At 40.6% G+C, this 18888-nt stretch overlaps 1 long non-coding RNA gene across 1 annotated transcript; it reads right to left on the bottom strand.

Moving 5' to 3' along the window:
• Nucleotides 1–1355: 1355 nt before the first annotated feature.
• On the bottom strand, nucleotides 1356–18161 carry LOC142783902 (uncharacterized). The gene is made up of 4 exons (XR_012888538.1): nucleotides 17864–18161; nucleotides 14854–14963; nucleotides 11384–11592; nucleotides 1356–7258 (listed from the first exon to the last, which is right to left on the bottom strand). It is a non-coding gene; the product is annotated as an uncharacterized LOC142783902 (long non-coding RNA).
• Between the last annotated feature and the right edge of the window lie 727 nt (nucleotides 18162–18888).

Raw genomic sequence — 18888 nt, 5'->3', positions numbered from 1 at the left:
TCATTATGATTTACTGCATGTATATTCGCCCGATATTGGAGTTAGGCTGCGTCTTGTTTTCTGGTGCACCTGCGTACAAACTACGACGGCTGGTTCTTTTAAAACGCGAATCATTACGATTATGTCGTGGACTTCCAATATTTGTGTCAAATACTATTTCATACAAAAAAGCACGCCTGCATTTTCTTCGTACTCGGTTTAACATCCTAACCGTGCGTACATTTGTAAAGATCTATGCATCGCCATTGATGAGATCGCAATATACTTTTCTTGTACATCGGGCGGAAGTTTTCGCCCATCAGTGGCCAAGATTACGATGTCATCTAGTCATTTTCGCACAGACACAATTCTAAACATGACAAGTGCAGCTCCATGAGATACTAATCATAAGCAGATCTGTACAAACATGTCGAATAGAATTTGATGACATATTTCCATAGAATTGCAAACATTTAACCAGTAGATACCTAAATTGCATTTTGGAGGACCACTTATCTAGATGAGAAACGGCTGCAGTAATAGCAACTGACGGGTCAGTTTGTGAAGAAAAGGCAGGGGCGGGAATCGCATCATTATATATAGATTAGTCTTTTTCGATTCCATTACCTGAATTTACTCCTATTTATTATGCAGAATTGCTTGCCATGATATTAGCTTTACGGAAATTACCCCAATCATTATCAGAAGCCGTCATTCTGACAGACAGCCTATCCGTCTGTTCCTCTTTAACTGCATCAAAATTTTCAATTTCTTTAGAAATACTTCATTCTTTCATTCCAAGACATATACGTATTATTTGCTTGGTATGGGTACCTTGGCAGAAAGGTATACCTCTGATTGAACACGCGGATGATGCACTCGCAGTTTAATCATGTAATGGTCCGATAATGTCTATTTTGCCGACGTTGGCTTTTGTAAGTGCCCCGCGTTTTGAAACATTTGCCGTATCGAACAACTTCGCGAGTGTGCGTTGTCAGTTTTTGAGTTCCCTCACCCCAATTATCGTTGGAAGAATCGATGGTGTTCCTCCAGGAGGACCGAGATCGCAGTTAACAAAATATGATGCCCAGTCCCCCACTGAATTTTAACCTACACAGGTCAGGTGTGGTACAGTCACCTTTATGCCTCCATTGCAGTGAGTGTGAATCTCTTGATCATTTCTTTGTAACGTGCAGATTATTCACCAGTCAGAAGAAAAGACTTCTAGATGAACCGCTTCAAAGGTTGAGACTAAATTTATCACTTCCGGTTTTTCTTTCCTTCGGGGATACCATCCTGGGTTTTAGCCACAGGAGCGTTTGTGAAGCCGTTTGCGATTTCCTTCGGGAGACGAGAAGAATAAAATGCTAAGGTCATCGTTTAAAATATCAAAATCAATCGTATTTATTAAAACTTAACGTTTCAAAATTATGAACATTTCCTTTTAAATAGCAAGACACCGTTCTTTTCATGGCCAATTTTTCGTGGTGCGTTGCGCCAGGAAAAAAAGGACAAACAAACAAAACATTCATTAGGATGACATGCCTTGGAATGCTTTCGCTCCCTTAATTATTTAACACTTAAGTGAAGTGCGTTTGATGTGGGTGACAGTTCACCAATACATAGTTGCTTCAAAATGTCCAGGGATTCTGAACTTGCCGTTGCTGGAAGTCCGGCGATAGCCATGCCGCATCACCGGTCACAACCGAACGTAGGTAGACGAACCAGTCTACGTCAGTGAGCCCGCCGTTGTTGTGGATCAGTTGAATGAACTGTTCCCAAAAAGGCGTCCACATTCAAGGATGGCCGTCGAACTTCATGAGGCCGATTTTTGGAAGTTGAATGTCAGGCTGAGACGTGCGTGACACGGATTGGAAAACACAAGGTGGTGCTGTCACTGATATATAACGCAAGACACGTTCTGCCGATTATCAGATTGGTGAAGGCGGTATAAACTTATGGCCGCTGGCAAATAAAGCAGGTATTGCTTGTTTAATTTGAGGATCACAGTTTGGAACAACTTAGTGCAATTTGGAGTTTTATATCTACTAGACTGATTAGCAATTTTTTTCATAGTCACTGCAACGTGATAATAAAATAGGGCAGAGAATTTACTGGGGTGCACACAATCTCTCGTTTAAGAAAAATGAATTGATGGCACGTTTATGAGTACATAAGTAATGAATGTGTTGTGCAAGCAGATAAAAGGGTTATCAAAAGTAATTGCATCTCAATGTGATCTACGTATAGATAATGAGTCTCCGAGAATATTGCTAACAGAGTTGTTGACGGTGAACACTGGTATTTCTGCATTGAATAAACGATCTTTTATGGACAAGGTGAAACTTCACAATCGAATTTGCACGATTGTGCGGAGGCTTCTTATAGAAGTTCGCGTGTTTGGTGGCAAACTGCTATCTGGTCGCCAACCTCAGCAGGGATTCCTATCAAATACAGAAACGACAACCGTAATCCCTTTCGGCACAGGTTCTGAAAAGCGGTCCTGTTCAGCAGTCAAAACAAATCCAAAATCAATCTTCCTAAAGGAAGGTATTGTACTTTGACCAAGAAGGGCAAAATTTTTTGAGATATGAAGAGACACCCAAATAAAATGAAAATAAATTGGTCGTATTTAAAACACTTTGGGGGCGAAGCTCCCTATGACGTGGGTCGGGCGTCCGCGATGTATGTAGTAGTAAGAGTAGTAGCAGTAGATAGCCACCTCCATGGCCGGACTATAGGAGTGGCACGCGCGCGCCCGTTTCGATTGAGGAGGAAACCAGCGCACGTTAATCATACATATAAAGATAGTTGTTTCTGATGAAATAACTTACAAAGACTTCATAACTTAGTGACTTATACTTTAATAAATTTTGCCTAAAATTTGATGCTTAGAAAAAAAAACTAGTATGAGAAGAACGCACTTTGAGCTCTACTTCACCAGAAAGAGTTGCCACATTAAACTTGCTGGGTGTAACCTCCTTCGTTTTAGCAAAGTTTAGCCAGGGTTGCCCGCAATGCCATGAATAGTGAACTAGTATATAGCCATGAACTAGAGGTGGTGAAAGGGGGAAGTAGACACGAAGCGCAGGCCATAAGAAAGTGCCCGTGTGCCACCTCTCATTTAGTTCTTGGAATGTCCGCTGGGTGGCGGTACTTTTGTATGCTCAATATACGTTGTAAAGATGCGAGATGGCAGGTCTGAGATTGTTCACTAGATAGATGGACGGACCGACAGACAGATTCATGGACAAATGCATGCATGGACGGACGCGCGGACGGACACAAGGACGAATGCACGGACGAACGCAGAGACGGATGCACGGATGGATGCATGAACGGGCGCACGCACGGGCGCACGGACGGATGGATGGAAGCACAGATGGTCACACAGATAGCAGCATGGATGGACGGAATTAAGAACGAACGGACGGACGGACTCTTCACCCAGCTCATCGTCATGAACTCCGCGCATATGCTGCGTTTTTTAGGCAGACCTTTTGGTGCGAAGCCGTTAGCTACTACATCACAGGGGGATATAATAAGAATTTACAGATGTCTAGAACTATCTTAGCATACTTATGGCAAATATATTATCGGGACAGTTGTTGTGGTAGTACCTTATATTTGAATTTGTGATACTTTTTGCCTGAGTACCTTGTAAGCTATCGCGATGCAAGTTCAAAGTATTTTGCCCATCCGATGTGGTCAAACGTCCCTTTTCGCTCGGTAGGCCGTGGCGACAAGAACATCTCAAGGGGGGGGGGGGGGGGGGAGGGGTGCGACTCTGTTTACCGTAGTACGTTCGCTTTGCTCTTAACGGCACTCGATGGCAAGTCTATAGCGCAATATGACGGCATCAAAACCATTTCGTCAAATTGCCGTTAGCGGCTCCCTGAACCACGGCAAAGCTGCTATTATTTTTTGTCCACTTTTTTCAAACGTATTAGCATTATGTAATGAAATTATGTTGTTAAATTAGGCACGTTAGTCATTGCTCAAAAGTTTGCATTTTTAGCTGTATTTTTGTAATTGCCCCACTCACGTCTCCATAAGAGGTCACCCTGTCAGTTTCTCAGAAACTTTTGCAGCTCCTTCCATACTATTCTAGCCATTCAATGGAACTGAGTTCTGTAGTAATAAATATCACTTGACATGTCGTTGACAAAAAAAAAGGAAAAGCGTTGCCAGTTCGCTTTCTAGAGACTGCTCTGAAAGCTGCAGCTGTCCTTGAATGTGTGATAATGCTTCATTCTGATTAGCTAAGAGTTCACCTTTCCGGGGCATGAGAGACACCTGTACCTAATCTGCATGTGCCCGTGTTGGTATCTTTCCGTGCCATTGTCATTATTATCAGCTGATTCACAGCACCATTTTAGATAAAAACAACGCGCGCTTTTCATGGGATAAGTGTCCTCTAGACCCACAAGACAAAATATTCGAAGAAGCTCTATGAAAGCAGCAGGTTGATAAGACAAATTATAAGCCAAACTGAAACAAATACGCTACTGAAATACAGGAGAATAGGTACTAGTTGTACACAGAAAACTAGCACAACACTTCTTTTCTGAAGCATTCAATTTGCGTCACTCATGCTTGTGAAAGTACAGTGGTTGCGTTAAAAGGGAAGCTACTCCGACAATTCACACCTGAAGCAGCTAACGCATTTGCTTTTATTCATGAGAATGCGTGTGCAGTGCTGCTCATCAACTTTAACGACACATTTTTATTGTTGTACGTCGAAGTTATGTGCTATTATTTTGCCGTTTAATGCTACATTGAATGAAAGTACAGTCACACAATCTAGGCAAAAATATTTCAACCAAGAGCGGCGCCCAAGGCTATCCCGGCTCCTTTTGTTATCATAGCGGTTACTCCAGCCATAATAATGGACCAGACGAAGTATTCGTCGCTGCCTTCGTCGGACAGTTTAGAGGCAATGTTCTCAATAGCGGTCAGGGCTCGTTTTCGCTGCGCTGTCGAAAGCGATGCTAGTTGAGCGTGGAGAGTTCTCGTCATGGAATCGGCCATCCTTTTCAGCTTGATTTTAGAGTCATCGTTTTCTGGAACAAACGGTAGAGGATACTCAATTTTCTGATTGGTGTCTGATTACCAAAAATAAATAAAGTTTCATCATAATATTGAAGCTAGATGGTCACTTTCGAATGCCTATTGACTTATCATATTTTCATACACCATGAGAACACTTAAACTACATCTTAAACTTCGACAGGCACACTTATTTGTTCACAAGCATGTGACCATGAAGCTTCGCTCACTAAACATTTTACCGGCGTAATCACAGATCACCATTGCTTCCAGAGTTTTTTGGTAAGTTCATGAGGATGGCATAATGTCTCGAAAATTGTAATACGTACCAACTTATTTGACAAAATAAACCAAGAGAGTAATAAAGTAAAGCATAATTCGATTGTAATGAAAAGAAAAGATAATGTTGAATGACCTGGTGAAACAGAAAGAAGTTAAGGTCGTAAACCGTACATTAGGGTGCATACAAGAATATCTATACCTAGAACAACTACCAAGAATGCAATATAACCGCAAAAAATGACTGACGAATGCAAATGGGATGAAGCACATTTGGCAGGCACTACCAAAAAATGTCAGAACCTATGCCTCTATCTCTAAAGCGAAAAGTATGCAGCTACTTGATACTGCGAGTTACGAAGTATGAAGATTAGGAACGAAATATAGGCAAAAACAAAGGGCCAGGCAGCTTGCAATGTGAAGTAGAATGGTAAGAATAGCATTGAGATATGGGAGAAGGGCAGCATTGGTAAGAGAAAACGCAGGAGCTGCAGATACTCTAGCAGACACCAAGCGACAAAAAGTGGTCACTTAATGGGTAGAACAGATAAGGTCAACAGTGAGTGCAACAGAAAAGTTACCAAGGGATGATAAACGTGACGATATCAGCAAGTTCAAAGCCTTTAATAGGAATTCACTGGCACAGGATATATGGTAAAATGTAGATCACTGGGAGACCCCTTCATTTTACAGTGGACTAACGCTGGATGAGAATGTTCATGACGATGACTAACTTAATTTGGTTTAGTCACTACTTGTAATAAAGTTACTACTCTGGTAGTACTTCCAGGTAACACCAACAAGGTTAGTAACCATTACCGTCACAATCAGTGGCAGTTACGTTTCTCGTTGCCTACTAGCAAACTATAACAATTTATGCACAAAAAAACATAGTGACTGAAATCATTCCGCCTCACAAATTGCCCGTTCTTGTAACAATCTAATTGGTGACCATCATCATTGCAATGAAACATCAGAAAATTATACACCGTATGCCATTACTGAGAAAACCCTCGCACACAGCGAAGACACCCCGTGACATGTAGAATTAATAAACAGTTCCTAGTGTATATATAGCCATAATTCTGGAAAATGAAGCAGGGACTATTGAGAAGGTAGGTATTACCCTACTGAAACGTTCCGTAAGATGCGGAGACCTCAAGTACGGAATTATTGGAATATGGAAGACGTATGATGCGGACTCCGCATAAGACGTATGATGCGGACTCCGCATAAGACATATGATGCGGACTCCCCATCTTGTGGAAAGACGTATCATGCGGAAATTACTGAAATGTGTGCATGTTACGTCTGAATCTAGTGCAAAGCAATATAATGTGTAAATTGAATAGACGTCCACATCTTGAGTACATGCAATACTGTGTACAAATCACAATATTTCTTAAATGTGCATGATGAGGGATTGAATCACGGCATCTCTCTAATTGTCGTGATGTGGAAGCAAAATTACCTTTTAAATTAAATACATTACAAAACTACTAAATTAACATGCTAGCAATCATAAATGTTGGTTACATTGCAACACATTAATGCAGTGTTCTATGGAAGACTTAAAGAACCTATAAAGTTATTATTATCAATAGAGAAGCATTAATATACACATCATCCCTACTACAATCAATATATTTTTTTATTTGTCTGTATGCTCCAGCTGTGAATAGTGACATTGCAGTGTTGATCGTACACAAATGAGGTGACTGCACCGTAATTTCACGAGCTCCACCTAGGCCGCAGGATGGTGGCACAATGTAACAGCAATTTCAGAACGAAATGTTTAAACATAAATAATAATCATAGCACTGTGAAAGTGTGGCGCTGTGTTTATCTCATGAATGCCTTGTGGAGATCGGCGAAATGCTGCTTGAGGCTCCGGCACCACTGTAAATTTCGAAGGTCACTGCCATAGAACTTATGTGTCCTTCATAGGCACCTGTAAATCAAAATAATTGGCACAAATAATGTCAGAGACACATGTTAGCACAATAGTTTACATGCACAAGAAATATAACACACAGAATGAAACTGAAAATGTAAGGCACACAATCCTTCATGTTATGCATATGTGAATAATAGAAGGAATGAGTGTATAAATTAGTTCTGCCACATAAAAAAACAGCATGCTTATCACAGTGAAAATAACTAGGTTGTCATGATTTTCAATGGTAGAGATAATCGATTAATATGTCCTTATGAAATTATGATTTAAATGCTTCCTGCACAGTAAAACTTTAGGAACTGCAAGTGAAAGCTCTTAATGTACATTTAATAGTGTGTGCATGTACATCTGCTGCCTTTATACTATACAGTTTGTGCACAAAATTGGCATCTTGAACAATTTTGAGAGTTAAACCTATGCAACTTATGAAGGTTAAAATCACCAAGAAAGGAAGCAGGACCAGGCAGGTGCCATTAAAAATCTGTGGAAGCCAGATAACTATAACCGAACTGCACAAATATAAGGAAGCAAGAGTAAAAGAAATTCGGCTGCTGACCCGCATGTCGCGGTATCAAACCCCGGCTCCATTTCCGATGGAGGCAGAAATGCTGTAGGCACGTATGCTCAGATTTGGGTGTACGTTAAAGAACCCCAAGTGGTCGAAGTTTCCAGTGCTCTCCACTACGGCGTCTCTCATAATCATATAGTGGTTTTCGGACGTGAAACCCCACATATAAATCAAGAATAACAGAAATAAACTGCCAAAAGAAAAGTTGGGTGCATGTGCTATCTGTAAGTGCTTACACCTTACTACATACAGCATGCTCATTCCATTTTAAATGCCGATATTGAAAATAACTGCTCTATTAGGAATGTAAAAGGTAAGGTAGAACTGAACGACTCTACAAAAAGTGACCCTATTATGACATCACGTTTTCTTATAACAAAATTGACTAAGACTCTCAAATATCATTATGCAAGGAAAAAATCTTCAAAAGAACAATCAAGTTTGAAGTCATAATTTTTAGTATGGCTACTATGACTATAACCAAGAAATCGACCTCAACATGGCTAACGTTAGTTTTTAAGGCCTATGTTCACTAGACAATGAACTATACCACAAAAAGCACAGCGTTCAGGCAAAGCACCACACAAAAAAGAAAGCAGTCCTTTTTGTTATTACCTACAATGCCTTTAAAATGGTATTTTTACCTCTACTTTCCACTTTTTATCTAAGTAACTGGTGTGAAACAAGTTAGCTGAAAATGCACTGTGCCTCCAAAACCTGTTGGTTGAATCTGAATTTTTTAAAAATGGTGAAGCTTGCACTAAATTAGGCTCCACAAGCCTTGGAACAGCGAGACTACATGACTCTTAGGACTACTTTGGTTACTTGTGTTTTGTTTCTGGAAGCATAAAGACAAGGGCTTAACTGAATTGCTGCTAACAAACAAATGCTTTCGAAATTGCCCGAGCGTCAAAGGATGCCCAGCCATTTGTTGTTTTTCGCACTGGGCTATTCTACACCAAACATACAAACCATACTGCCTGGCGACCATCACAGATGTATAGTTTAAAAAATGATGGTAATTTACTCTTCTGAAAATAGTTATTTGCAGAAATGTTTTGAAGAGAAAAAAGTAGTGGTCACGTGGCTACCTTCAGAATTTTGCAGAATGTCGTGCGGGTGTTATTTGTGAGAAAAATTTCAAAGTACCGCTTTTTCTTGCCATATCAAATTTGATCTACATATTAAGTAAAGATGCTTCTTAAAGTATTTGAAGCCAAGTAACATTAGTGCAATTTTTCCGCTACATAGGCTTTGAAGAATTCAGCCAAACTGTTTATCGTTTGCATTTCTTGTATGGCAATACTGCATTTTGTATGAATATTTGAGCCACATATACTCACTGCACAGAAGTTATATTTTGCGAAAAAAAATAATGTTAGGTCCAGATTACAAATATCACTATATAATCGTTTTTGTCCACATTGAGATGCAATTTGAGCTGTGTGTTTGTCTAATTGAAAATTACTGTTATGTGTAAGTTGAAAGCAAATAAACAGTTCTTGTTACATGGCAAGTGTTATCATTACAATTTTTGTTTAAATGAGGAAAATGGTTTTTGAAGTCTCCTATTGAGGGCCTTGGGGAACTTTGGAACGGAAGCTGTCATATATCAAATGCAGAAAACTGCCATCATAAGAAAACTTCAAAAATTCATTTCTACTTTAAGACAAAGTGTAATCATATAACTTGCCATATAAAGAGAACTGCTTCCTTGCTTTTGATGTGGCGAAAAAATTGCACTAATATTACTGAGCTTTATGCACTACACACAATCACCTTTACTTAATACCTAGACCGAATTTGGTGTAGAAGAGGCAGTATTTTTGAAACACTTTTTACTCTTTACAAACAACACCCAGACGACATCCTGGGAAGTCCAGACTTGTTCTCTGCGGTATACTTTAGCATTTTGCTGTTTTCAGAAAAATACAGTAAACGAGCACAATATATTTTTTTCAAAACACATTTAGGACGGTTGGTAAAATGGCTGGGATGTTTGATGCGTAATTGCCTCACTGCCAGCATTTATTCTTCCGAAGCTCAAGCTATCACCTCTCTGTTACTGCCTCCCTCACATACAATGCCTGCATAGGAAAGAAAAAGAAAGGCAGGTCCGACAAAGTTCACAAGGCAAGATATTTTCATGTTGGATAAATTCATTACCATAAACAGCAGCAAAATAACATTCATTTTGAGTAGTCCAAGACCCAGCGATATACCAGCGTACTAAGAGCCAAGCACAAACTTTTCATTTGAACATGTGCGGTGATAGACAGGAAGCACTTATTGCAAGACTGATCAGTCTGTAATTAACTAAATGAAGTACAATGCACTGTTCAATCCAACACCACATAGGCATCTTTGCTATAGCAAAGCCATGTGTCATTGATTCATGCACTAGATGAGACAATGCAAATGTAACAAAAAAGGTGAAAAAAGAAACCAAGGGAAAAAAAGAAGAAAAGGGGGGATGCAAAGTAGGAGCAGTGTAGCACTACTTTTACTTTGCATTCCCCTTTTCTTTCTTCTTCTTTTCTTCTTTTCTATCATTTATCTTTTTTTTTGCTTCCCTTACCCCCAACCTCCGACAGGAGAACACTTTGTATCAGCGCAACCTAACTTGAAAAGAAGCAAGGGCTGCACTCGTCTGCGTTATAAGTTTTTTTTTCAGACAAACATTTCCAACAGGCACACACGCCTACACCAAAAGATGATGTCATTACTGACCCCATTTAAACTAACACGCCAAGGATGACAAGGTGACTTCTAAAAAATAGGTCCTCCTATCGCAACATCGGCCAGCCTGTCTGAAGCACTTCTACTGTTCACCCTGATTACCCCACTAGATGTTTCCATCTGTCGACTCACATCTTCATTTTGGATAACACTAAGACGAGCTTACACTGATGAATACGCACGAAAGTTTAGAGATGTATCATGTATCAGATTAAGCAACTCTGTTAAAAAATTATTGATAGCTTGCTTCCAGGCTTTTTGTACTGTAGCCTGAAACTTCGTAATGTCTTCTATGCACATGAACCAGATTGACAACGTAATGCACAACATGCTTAAGAATACTGCGAGGAACAACATAACGACAAAACGACCAGCCACCCAAAATTTTCGCTGTACATGTTTATAAAATGTTCATGTACCCCAAACGAGGTGCTTATGATACAAGCCGAAAAAACCTACAAGTAGGGCTTTGGAGTCTTCTGGAAGTACACGTGTTGCATTTTTTCTGTAGAGGGCTTTACACCCATAAGTGAGGAACAAAACTCCTGTATAATGAAGAATGTTGGCAGCTATCAGTTATAGAAAAACCTAATGCAGCTAATCTTCCCCGACACATCTGTACATTTAGAGAGGTGACGTAGCTTCTGTGATTGTGGCAGTAACTCCAACAGGACCAGTGCGAAAATTGGCACTACTTGGCTAGACAAATGTCCAAACAAGCCTGCCCGACTCCCTCTAGCCATCCTGGCTGAATCTGACACATGATTTCTTAACTGCTGGCTGGACAAAAACAAAACCACTGAAGCACTCACAATACACAGCGTGAAGTTCCTCTGGAGTGGTCAACTTCGTCTTCTGCGATGAAAGAGCAGCACAGTGTACTGATAAGGCACTCCTTGCAATGGTTTTCAATGCCACACAGTGACCTTGCTGTTCCTGTTGAAGAGAGCTTCGGGAGCTTGGAGGGTGCATGCTCTCTTCTGGGGGCTGCTGCCGCTCCTCGTTTTCTGCTCAAGGTCAACTTGCATAAAGTTGTAGACGAGGCTTTAAGAGTTGTATATAATGATATACAAATTTTCGCTGAACACACATTTCCTCGTGGCACACTGAGGAATTTCTTATAAAACTTAAGGCCTCGCATATGCAAACATTTACAATCGATCCGAAGATGCACTCGACTCTAAAGGAGCAAGTTTGTTATGTAGTGTATATAAAGAAAGGTCATTCAGCACAACCACAACTACAGTTGCACAAGAAAACGACATTTTACACGATCCTGTTTATTTACATGGTCCATTTTATTTTATTTACACGGTCCATTTTACGCGATCTGGTCTGCATGAACTCTTGAACCGGGCACCACATAGGTTGAAAGACACACACAGAGTTTGAGACAAACCTAGTTTCCCGTGGAGCATCCTCTTGCACTATAACAACACATCTCAGTCTAATTAGTTGGTCAGAACGAGGTGAAAACAGCTCGCACTTGAAAAGCACGGGCAGAAGGAATGACGCCTGCACCCTTTGCTTTCTGTACATTCTCGTTGAGGGTGCAGTTTTCACCTTATCCTTATGCAATTTCGCATTTATAACATTGTTCGCTGCATAATCTTTGTGGCGCTAAAGTATGTGATACCGTCATGTGTATCCCATATAATTTATAAAGATAGAATACAAGATAGCTTGATTCAAAAATAACAAAGTGCATCCAGCGCCATGTCCTATAGCCATTCTTCAGGCAAGTGGCAGAATGATTTATTCTTCAAAACATATCTTACTTGTAACCACTACAAGAGCTAACTCGTACACTGGCACATTCTGTTTGCCTCTTCAGATTATAAGGTGCCTTTTTTACACCAGAAAATCTTCAAGAAGAATAGAAGTGTTGTAATTGTGAAGAAAGAAAAGTAGAAGGAAAAAAAGATAACCTGCCTTGTACAGGGACCGAGCCTGCGAACTTCGAATAACATGTCCGATGCTCTATCAACTGAGCTACCATGGCGGCTATCCCTCTTCCATTTTGTACGGTATATATGTGCATTTATACATGGAAGAGTCAGTCAGCGCTGCCTGTTACCATTATGGCGAGTGTGGGACACCTTTTTTTGCCTACTGGCAATTACATTACGATTGCAATTACGTTACGATTACTTCCAATATCCCTATACTTATTTGGCAGCATTATGCATCTGTCAGTTCTCAGAAAATCTGCTAGTCACAGGAGGAGGCAATAGTTCGCCCTCCCACCTAAATGCATGTACTTGAACACATGCACAACTGATAAAAAAAACAAAAAAACAAGTCACACACCGCTAAGATTACTGAGATTTACTGTTTCAGATTCATGAGTAAAGGAAAGAACTATAAATTTAAGGGTTTGTTGTCTTTGTTGAACACATTATAATGAAAACTAGCAGAAAATGATGCCAAACAAACTATAGGGGATGTTATCAAAAGTAACTTTAACAAAATTGTGAAAAGAAAAGTGAACAAAAACGTAACTTGGCAACGTTTTTTGACAATTGAATTGACATTACTTTTTATAACATCCCTTTATTTTACTGGGTAATGTTGTCGGGTAATTCTCATTATTAGAGTGGTGAGTAGGCTGACAAAGAAAGTATATGGCATTGATACTTCTTTTGAACACCTAAAAGTTTGAGGAACCTAAAAGAGCGGAAGCTACTTTGAGTAGACCAGAATATTTAGTTGGAGCGAAAAAAAAAACGTACACACATTTTTACCAGGCTTTTTAACCTATTTTGAGACATAAAAGTGTATGCTGCCAGTAATGTTAAGTACCATTACTTTTGTCACACTATGCACTGTAGCAGGTGTAGTTAGAGTGGTGATAGTGAAGGATTAATCAAGCACGCCACCAACTGCGTTCACATCAATGGTCGCGTATTTTAAAAATAAACCTGCTGTATAGTAAAAAAAATTTTAGAGCATTTATGATTTTATCCAAATCAAGTTAAACCGACTGGGTAAGCAAACCATTTGCATAAAATCAAAAGGCATAAAGTGATTCATGTATTATAACTATGTGAACAATTTCAGCAATGCAGGGCAAAGTGACAACAGTTCTATTAAAAACCTCCTCATTATAACATGCATGAAAAGCACCACACCAGAATATTTTATAGTGCATGTAATATCGAGACTACTAGACTGTCTATTGACCATTTAGAAGAAGGGTATCTCCTTCAAATTCAAGGGGCAACCACTTAGCCTTTTCCCGAGCTTTTCTGTGAAAATTTCCTGAATTTCAGATATCATTAGGATTGATTTAGAGTGAACAGATTTTGCTTACGCATTGAATTCTAGTTCTGTATGTAACTGCAATTATGGGTGCCAAACCATCTCTAATTATTTTTAAAATTTAACTAATTTTTAACTGCAGCAGCACAACTAGCTATGGGTGCCCAAAAAGTAGCTAGAAACAATACCTTTACCTCTTTGAGCCTTTTGGAAGTGTTCAGCTTCTCAGTGCTCACCTTACAACATTTTTTTAAATACGTGTTTGTGTGCCCACTGCTCTTGCTCCTTGTACAGTGAGGAGGAGCACATGGCAAGAAGAGACAAGAAAGAAGCATAGCGAAAAAAAGCGAAATAAGCGAGGACCTCTTTTGTATCGTACAATGTGTGTAACATTACTATTGCGACAACATATAGACAAATTATCACGGCTATGCATCCATTGTAGAGTCATACACAGCTGCAAAACCACGACTAAATTTCAACCTTGTGTTGGTTTAGGATCCCTTTATAGTGGCAGGCTAATGATATCTGCATTTGTTTGGCACATACTAAGATGCAGTGAAATGTGATACGGTAATCTCATTTAGAATGCACGTCATGTGGCTTCATTGTATATGTGGCCACAAGTAACTCTGGTTGCAAAGCGATATGGCAGAGCCTAAACAGACGTCACCGACCACTCCAATCTGAACTTACCTTTGCTACTTGCCCATTATCCGAGCAAAAAAATGAATAATTGAATCTGCTACAGATAAGTGCTAGTTTATGCTAAGGACCAAGTATGAAGGGTGTTTTGTCATTATTGAGATCAGTTATTTGTTCAAGAACACTTGCTGTCAAACACAAATACATTGCTGTCGAAGCATCAAGACTCAAATATAAAGCAAAAAGAAGTGTCTCTTTAAAAATTACAGGCCACAAGGCAAGATAAATATTTGACATACTTGGGATGTAAGGCACGCACAAGAGGTGCTGCCATGTTATACTTTTCCTTGTGTTGAAACCTGCTTGCTTTACTCACCCAACACATCTGTAAAGATGCCGTGAAAACACCAAGGAGCTGATGCAGCAAGGTTGAACACATGTCCAGGGATTCCACCATTCCTAAGCAGCCCTACAGCCTCCACAGTCCTGCAACCATTTGTAAGATAAATATAGTTCTACCCAAAGTTCTTGGTTTACAGACACACATGCAAGACGCATAACCACTCTATAGGAAGTTTGCATGATAATGCGCTGGGTAGCAAAACGGATGCCAATATCAAGTATCCCGGCCTGCCGCTTCTTTCTTTCCGTTCTTAATTAATCAATCCATGGTTAATAAATGTTCCCCCAATGTGAAGTGTACTGGCAGTCCGGTGAAGAATTGCAATGTATTTCGAACACAGACCAATTTATGGCGAGTAAGCATGCAATAGCGTTTTGTCAGCTCTTCGAGAAAAGAGCATGAAGTTTAGCTAAAACCCATGTTTTTTATAAACACCATTCAATTTGATATAAAAGTTGTGAGCATTAAGTAAAGGAACACGGATTCATGTTTAATCAATGATTTCTTATAATGTACTGATATGAATGCAACTAACTGAATATGAAACGATAATTTTTGCTCGAGAATTTAGAGTTATGAACACTATCGCACTTGCCAGCTGCATCTTGTCCAAAACAGCGGCAATATAGGCTAGTTTCTGTAGGTGAGTAGTAATGAGCAGTGCAAAGTAACAACAAGAAACACCAGTAACAACAGTATGGGGCAAGCACAGACTGCCAACTGTATAATTTATTACACAAAAGTTCGCCTGAATATCAGTCAGACAACTTGTGCAAATGAAGGTCCAGTTGGGCATGAACAAGTTACGAAATCAACAATGCCTGCTTTCACTAACAGGACTCTTCACATAAAGTGTGAAGCGATAGGCCCCTACCGAGGTACGTCACAGCATGATGTCACTGGCACATGTAAAAGGTGTGGCTGGAAAAACACTCCCGCTGGTGGCTCAGCCCGGTACAGTCGTGCGGTGTTTGGGGCAAGTTTTAATTTTTCAAAGCTCACACTTCACGTTACAATGTCGACATTAGCTGTAGTATGTGTCAGCAAACATCCAGCTGTGTGGTAAACTGTGTGGTAAAATATTTGCCACGCTGTCTGTTTATCTTGAAGAAGTGAACACACGTGGTGGCCTGTGCGAGCAACAGCGGCATAGTCTTCAAAAATGTGCACTGTTAATTGCGGCATGTAGTGTGCATTGAAAGGTATTGAGAATATCGGTTCAACTGAGAATACTGTGTGTGGTGTGTGCAGTGTCAATAACAATGTGTCTTGTTTGCGAAGACGTTAGCACTCATGGCAGGGACCGCTCGATGAAAAAACTTGATTCGATATTTTAGTCAAGGTAAATATGCACTTGACGTGACCATCTGCGAGTGGGTACATCTCGGTGTTTGCGCTGTGTGCAGAAAAAAATTGCAAGGTCACCGGGCTGGAAGATACCATTTGCTGAAGCTGCATGTATGAATCGCCCCGACGAGTACACAAGCTAATAAAGGTATAACTCGTTTTATCGAAGGCCTCATATTTCTTCATGTAATAAGCAGAGATTCTTGTTTCACATATACTCAGTACCTTTACCGCTCGATATTCATGAAGTGACAATGCAAACAACAAGTTTGTGTGTTAGGTCCTAAGGGAGCAATGTAAATATGCAAATAAGTTGTAGGTGTCAGATGCAGCGATGTAACTGCACAAAAGATTACGTATATATTAGGCTACTGGTTTAGAATCGCATACATCTCAGTGGTCTATCAGGAACGTCACAAACAACTTCCTTGCCAACCAGCCCATGCACAGAGGGAGGGAATGGTTGGCACGGTGCTCGAAGTGACGTCACACTATTTGCAAACATAGAGAGGTTTCTTACTTAGGCAACATTTTGCACAATATATTTTTTAGATGCAAGACTGTACTCATCCACATTGATCATACTGATGTCTTTTGTTGTTACTTTGTGCTGTGAGTTACTAGGCATTTAGTCACCATGATCTTTAAAAGCTAATTTCAGTGTTCTCTCTCATACTGCTGACAACCGCGTTGTTGCATAAATTGGGCAAAAAAGCAACACAGAAAGGTTGTCACAATAAATACACCAACATGGGTATTCTCCTGCAAACAAAAGTCGGCACTGGTCCTGTCATTACCCGTTTTCCTTCTCTCTTTGCCTTGTTTGTGCTGAAACAGCCAAACACCTGATGAGTTAGATGAGAAATATTAACGCATCAAAACTATAAGTGCTTGCATCAGCAACTACACAACAGCGTGATAACCGCACCCCTGCCACACAGCAGCGAAACATATTTTGAACATGCTGGCAGTGTATTATTTTATAAAAAGCAACTCTGGCAGATTACAAAATCTCACATTGTGCATGCAAGTTTTCTTCAGTCAGGCGTACAATGTAGGTGCTGGCCGGTACATTATTAGTTACAAGCAAAGGCATCTTGCAGGTACACATGCAGATTGCACGAACACCTCTCTCTCTCTCTCTACACTAGGCACACACATTATATCTTTCAACAAGAACACGCCACTGTTTAGGGGCATAATAACGCTCTACCGTGAACGTATGCTAATCAACCCACTTAGGCGGTTGGCTAGGTGAATCGAGCCAAGTTACAAATTGCTGCTTGCAGTTACAAATTGCAGTTACAAACCAAATGCTGCTTTGCATCAAATGGCACTGCAGGCTTCGTTTAATCAACAACGTAGCAAGCGCCGTGTGCGTTTTCCTCACTACATTGCACATATGAAAAAATCGATCACCATACACATGCATGTTGCCGCAGTTGTCTCGAATTAGCTCCAGTAAGGCCGCGCCGATGCGCCATGGCTCTGCTGGCGCTAGCGTTGCCAAAGCGAATCGGCAACCGCACTCGCAAAGGCGCGTAAGGTTGCCGTTTCACGACGCCTCGTTCGAGTGCAGCAACACACACTTGCACTGAGTGGCATACTTGGTCTACATAAAAAGTGTCCCCCTTACCTTTAGTTTCTTTCACACTGTCCTGAAGGAAGCGACCACAGGCGTCAGCCGTCACCTCGGAGTCCTTCGAGCGCCCGCCCAACCCGCCGATTCCTTGGACGACTCGCACTTGATCCGCACTCGAACGACCGCGGGAATAGGGCGCAATCTTAGCACATCACACGAACGAGGAACGGCGCTTCCTTGCGTAAATTTAACATTTCGTGCTCTCGTGTGTAGCAGCGCGAACACATGAGAGACGCACTCAAACGGCATGCCCACAGAAACAAAGAAGACAAACAACATGTGGCTTTAGCTGTGAATGGATTTGACTTGGATATCTGTGTGAGGAAAATAAAAAAAAAACATCTGTCGCTGCTATAAACTGAAAAAAAAATGTATGTTATCTGGCAAAATAACTTTAAAAGTGATGAACGGTTATTCAAAAAACAAGTTACAACTTATGAATATTTTCACAGGTCTTTGTTTTGTTTTTGTTCTAGCAGACGACAGCCTCCTACTGCTTTTACGACAGACGTAGTGCGGTTTCACGTTCGGTGCGTGTCGCCGACGCAAAGCTCTACAGTAGTGATATCAGAGTTATCAATTCTCAATGAATCATAGGATGGCTACAAAGCAGTAACATTTTGACATAGTGCAGTACGCAATCTTTCAAGGTATGACATTTCTTTGCTCTGAAGCAAATCGAAGCAAGCCGGCCGGCGCAATCAGCTGATGTCGCCACTACGCGAGGCATGGTCATGCGCAATAGCGTCTCGCCCCGCGCTCGATTTGTCATCAAGCGATAGAGCTACTAAGTGGAATACAGCTAGATGCCGGGATTAATGGCGTATCACTCTAATTCCCTGTGGTGGCCGACTCAATCGCAAGAGATCCCCGGGAAACAACCTTCAACTGCTCAAGCTTGTGTGTGGGTGTAAAAATACTTGTTTTCATCCGCGGCGAGGCAGCAATCTATAGTTGAAAGACATGCGAAAAGCATGTGACGTATATACAATCCCAAAACATATGCACACAACAATAGA

Source organism: Rhipicephalus microplus, chromosome 1 (genome assembly GCF_043290135.1).
Source record: "Rhipicephalus microplus isolate Deutch F79 chromosome 1, USDA_Rmic, whole genome shotgun sequence".
Classification (NCBI taxonomy): Eukaryota; Metazoa; Arthropoda; class Arachnida; order Ixodida; family Ixodidae; genus Rhipicephalus; species Rhipicephalus microplus.
The sequence above is the reverse complement of the archived record's forward strand: the minus strand, read 5'-3'. Positions and strand labels throughout refer to the sequence as shown.